Raw genomic sequence first — 6,000 nt, 5'->3', positions numbered from 1 at the left:
ACAAAGTAGGAAACAACTGTAACCGTGAAGTCACATATATTTCCTTTCGTGTGTCAGCTGAAGCACACTACCCAAAAGACTCTGGCCTTCTTGGAACCAGTGTTTGCTCTTTAGTCCACTGTTTAAACTCGAAAGCTCACTGAAGCACACAATGGAACAGAACAACAAGGGCACAGCAAGCTCATAATTCCATCTGCTGAAATCGTTTGAGAATATGTGTATGTTGGTTGGAATGTTCAACGTACATTGCTTCTGTCTGGTTGAGAACTGTTGCTGGCCTCTTTCGGAACACAGTTTTTGTGAGTCACCAAGTAAGGGAAACAGGAACTCTTTGAAAGGCATTCTAGAGAAACAAGATAGCACCTAGTATCTTCAGTTCAAAGAGCTACATCTGTACTTCCAGTAGTGTATGCTTTAGCCTTCACGGAAACAAGATATGTCCAGTTACCGCTTTCTCTGCTTCTGCCTTATGGCATTGTAACCGGTGACTATCTCACACAATGAACGCAATCACCACAAGGAGAGAGAGGAAAAAGCTCTAACTTCTGTTATAATTGCTAGAAATGTTCATGTTCTCTCCTGTTTCAAAGGATGATCCTTTATCCAATAGAATATATAGACCAGTCCTCTTTGAAAACACTGTATTTTCTGAGTTTCACAGTGAATTACCAAGAAACAAAGTAGGAAACAACTGTAACCGTGAAGTCACATATATTTCCTTTCGTGTGTCAGCTGAAGCACACTACCCAAAAGACGCTGGCCTTCTTGAAAGCAGTGTTTGCTCTTTAGTCCATTGTTTAAACTCGAAAGCTCACTGAAGCACACAGTGGAACAGAACAACAAGGGCACAGCAAGCTCATAGTTCCATCTGTTGAAATCATTTCAGAATATGTGTATGTTGGTTGGAATGTTCAACGTACATTGCTTCTGTCTGGTTGAGAACTGTTGTTCGCCTCTTTGGGAACACAGTTTTTGTGAGTCACCAAGTAAGGGAAACAGGAACTCTTTGAAAGGCATTCTAGAGAAACAAGATAGCACCTAGTATCTTCAGTTCAAAGAGCTACATCTGTACTTCCAGTAGTGTATGCTTTAGCCTTCACGGAAACAAGATATGTCCAGTTACCGCTTTCTCTGCTTCTGCCTTATGGCATTGTAACCGGTGACTATCTCACACAATGAACGCAATCACCACAAGGAGAGAGAGGAAAAAGCTCTAACTTCTGTTATAATTGCTAGAAATGTTCATGTTCTCTCCTGTTTCAAAGAATGTTCCTTTAGCCAATAGAAAGTACAGGCCAGTCCTCTTTGAAAACACAGTATTTTCTGCGTTTAACAGTGAATTACCAAGAAACAAAGTAGGAAACAACTGTAACCGTGAAGTCACATATATTTCCTTTCGTGTGTCAGCTGAAGCACACTATCCAAAAGACTCTGGCCTTCTTGAAACCAGTGTTTGATCTTTAGTCCATTGTATAAACTCGAAAGCTCACTGAAGCACACAGTGGAACAGAAAAACAAGGGCACAGCAAGCTCATAGTTCCATCTGTTGAAATCATTTGAGAATATGTGTATGTTGGTTGGAATGTTCAACGTACATTGCTTCTGTCTGGTTGAGAACTGTTGTTCGCCTCTTTGGGAACACAGTTTTTGTGAGTCACCAATAAGGGAAACAGGAACTCTTTGAAAGGCATTCATGAGAAACTAGATAGCACCTAGTATCTTCAGTTCAAAGAGCTACATCTGTACTTCCAGTAGTGTATGCTTTAGCCTTCACGGAAACAAGATATGTCCAGTTACCGCTTTCTCTGCGTCTGCCTTATGGCATTGTAACCGGTCACTATCTCACATAATGAACGCAATCACCACAAGGAGAGAGAGGAGAAAGCTCTAACTTCTGTTATAATTGCTAGAAATGTTCATGTTCTCTCCTGTTTCAAAGTATGATCCTTTAGCCAATAGAAAGTACAGGCCAGTCCTCTTTGAAAACACAGTATTTTCTGAGTTTCACAGTGAATTACCAAGAAACAAAGTAGGAAACAACTGTAACCGTGAAGTCACATATATTTCCTTTCGTGTGTCAGCTGAAGCACACTACCCAAAAGACTCTGGCCTTCTTGAAACCAGTGTTTGCTCTTTAGTCCATTGTTTAAACTCGAAAGCTCACTGAAGCACACAGTGGAACAGAACAACAAGGGCACAGCAAGCTCATAATTCCATCTGCTGAAATCGTTTGAGAATATGTGTATGTTGGTTGGAATGTTCAACGTACATTGCTTCTGTCTGGTTGAGAACTGTTGCTGGCCTCTTTCGGAACACAGTTTTTGTGAGTCACCAAGTAAGGGAAACAGGAACTCTTTGAAAGGCATTCTAGAGAAACAAGATAGCACCTAGTATCTTCAGTTCAAAGAGCTACATCTGTACTTCCAGTAGTGTATGCTTTAGCCTTCACGGAAACAAGATATGTCCAGTTACCGCTTTCTCTGCTTCTGCCTTATGGCATTGTAACCGGTGACTATCTCACACAATGAACGCAATCACCACAAGGAGAGAGAGGAAAAAGCTCTAACTTCTGTTATAATTGCTAGAAATGTTCATGTTCTCTCCTGTTTCAAAGAATGTTCCTTTAGCCAATAGAAAGTACAGGCCAGTCCTCTTTGAAAACACTGTATTTTCTGAGTTTCACAGTGAATTACCAAGAAACAAAGTAGGAAACAACTGTAACCGTGAAGTCACATATATTTCCTTTCATGTGTCAGCTGAAGCACACTACCCAAAAGACTCTGGCCTTCTTGAAACCAGTGTTTGCTCTTTAGTCCATTGAATAAACTCGAAAGCTCACTGAAGCACACAGTGGAACAGAACAACAAGGGCACAGCAAGCTCATAATTCCATCTGCTGAAATCGTTTGAGAATATGTGTATGTTGGTTGGAATGTTCAACGTACATTGCTTCTGTCTGGTTGAGAACTGTTGCTGGCCTCTTTCGGAACACAGTTTTTGTGAGTCACCAAGTAAGGGAAACAGGAACGCTTTGAAAGGCATTCATGAGAAACTAGATAGCACCTAGTATCTTCAGTTCAAAGAGCTACATCTGTACTTCCAGTAGTGTATGCTTTAGCCTTCACGGAAACAAGATATGTCCAGTTACCGCTTTCTCTGCTTCTGCCTTATGGCATTGTAACCGGTGACTATCTCACACAATGAACGCAATCACCACAAGGAGAGAGAGGAAAAAGCTCTAACTTCTGTTATAATTGCTAGAAATGTTCATGTTCTCTCCTGTTTCAAAGAATGTTCCTTTAGCCAATAGAAAGTACAGGCCAGTCCTCTTTGAAAACACAGTATTTTCTGAGTTTCACAGTGAATTACCAAGAAACAAAGTAGGAAACAACTGTAACCGTGAAGTCACATATATTTCCTTTCGTGTGTCAGCTGAAGCACACTACCCAAAAGACTCTGGCCTTCTTGGAACCAGTGTTTGCTCTTTAGTCCACTGTTCAAACTCGAAAGCTCACTGAAGCACACAATGGAACAGAACAACAAGGGCACAGCAAGCTCATAATTCCATCTGCTGAAATCGTTTGAGAATATGTGTATGTTGGTTGGAATGTTCAACGTACATTGCTTCTGTCTGGTTGAGAACTGTTGCTGGCCTCTTTCGGAACACAGTTTTTGTGAGTCACCAAGTAAGGGAAACAGGAACTCTTTGAAAGGCATTCTAGAGAAACAAGATAGCACCTAGTATCTTCAGTTCAAAGAGCTACATCTGTACTTCCAGTAGTGTATACTTTAGCCTTCACGGAAACAAGATATGTACAGTTACCGCTTTTTCTGCTTCTGCCTTATGGCATTGTAACCGGTGACTATCTCACACAATGAACGCAATCACCACAAGGAGAGAGAGGAAAAAGCTCTAACTTCTGTTATAATTGCTAGAAATGTTCATGTTCTCTCCTGTTTCAAAGGATGATCCTTTATCCAATAGAATATATAGACCAGTCCTCTTTGAAAACACTGTATTTTCTGAGTTTCACAGTGAATTACCAAGAAACAAAGTAGGAAACAACTGTAACCGTGAAGTCACATATATTTCCTTTCGTGTGTCAGCTGAAGCACACTACCCAAAAGACTCTGGCCTTCTTGAAACCAGTGTTTGCTCTTTAGTCCATTGTTTAAACTCGAAAGCTCACTGAAGCACACAGTGGAACAGAACAACAAGGGCACAGCAAGCTCATAATTCCATCTGCTGAAATCGTTTGAGAATATGTGTATGTTGGTTGGAATGTTCAACGTACATTGCTTCTGTCTGGTTGAGAACTGTTGCTGGCCTCTTTCGGAACACAGTTTTTGTGAGTCACCAAGTAAGGGAAACAGGAACTCTTTGAAAGGCATTCTAGAGAAACAAGATAGCACCTAGTATCTTCAGTTCAAAGAGCTACATCTGTACTTCCAGTAGTGTATGCTTTAGCCTTCACGGAAACAAGATATGTCCAGTTACCGCTTTCTCTGCTTCTGCCTTATGGCATTGTAACCGGTGACTATCTCACACAATGAACGCAATCACCACAAGGAGAGAGAGGAGAAAGCTCTAACTTCTGTTATAATTGCTAGAAATGTTCATGTTCTCTCCTGTTTCAAAGAATGTTCCTTTAGCCAATAGAAAGTACAGGCCAGTCCTCTTTGAAAACACAGTATTTTCTGAGTTTCACAGTGAATTACCAAGAAACAAAGTAGGAAACAACTGTAACCGTGAAGTCACATATATTTCCTTTCGTGTGTCAGCTGAAGCACACTATCCAAAAGACTCTGGCCTTCTTGAAACCAGTGTTTGCTCTTTAGTCCATTGTATAAACTCGAAAGCTCACTGAAGCACACAGTGGAACAGAACAACAAGGGCACAGCAAGCTCATAATTCCATCTGTTGAAATCGTTTGAGAATATGTGTATGTTGGTTGGAATGTTCAGCGTACATTGCTTCTGTCTGGTTGAGAACTGTTGCTGGCCTCTTTCGGAACACAGTTTTTGTGAGTCACCAAGTAAGGGAAACAGGAACGCTTTGAAAGGCATTCATGAGAAACTAGATAGCACCTAGTATCTTCAGTTCAAAGAGCTACATCTGTACTTCCAGTAGTGTATGCTTTAGCCTTCACGGAAACAAGATATGTCCAGTTACCGCTTTCTCTGCTTCTGCCTTATGGCATTGTAACCGGTGACTATCTCACACAATGAACACAATCACCACAAGGAGACAGAGGAGAAAGCTCTAACTTCTGTTATAATTGCTAGAAATGTTCATGTTCTCTCCTGTTTCAAAGAATGTTCCTTTAGCCAATAGAAAGTACAGGCCAGTCCTCTTTGAAAACACAGTATTTTCTGAGTTTCACAGTGAATTACCAAGAAACAAAGTAGGAAACAACTGTAACCGTGAAGTCACATATATTTCCTTTCGTGTGTCAGCTGAAGCACACTACCCAAAAGACTCTGGCCTTCTTGGAACCAGTGTTTGCTCTTTAGTCCACTGTTTAAACTCGAAAGCTCACTGAAGCACACAATGGAACAGAACAACAAGGGCACAGCAAGCTCATAATTCCATCTGCTGAAATCGTTTGAGAATATGTGTATGTTGGTTGGAATGTTCAACGTACATTGCTTCTGTCTGGTTGAGAACTGTTGCTGGCCTCTTTCGGAACACAGTTTTTGTGAGTCACCAAGTAAGGGAAACAGGAACTCTTTGAAAGGCATTCTAGAGAAATAAGATAGCACCTAGTATCTTCAGTTCAAAGAGCTACATCTGTACTTCCAGTAGTGTATGCTTTAGCCTTCACGGAAACAAGATATGTCCAGTTACCGCTTTTTCTGCTTCTGCCTTATGGCATTGTAACCGGTGACTATCTCACACAATGAACGCAATCACCACAAGGAGAGAGAGGAAAAAGCTCTAACTTCTGTTATAATTGCTAGAAATGTTCATGTTCTCTCCTGTTTCAAAGGATGATCCTTT

Source organism: Furipterus horrens, unplaced genomic scaffold (genome assembly GCF_987537825.1).
Source record: "Furipterus horrens unplaced genomic scaffold, mFurHor1.1.pri manual_scaffold_3, whole genome shotgun sequence".
In the NCBI taxonomy this organism is placed as follows: domain Eukaryota; kingdom Metazoa; phylum Chordata; class Mammalia; order Chiroptera; family Furipteridae; genus Furipterus; species Furipterus horrens.
This window is presented reverse-complemented; position numbering follows the sequence as displayed.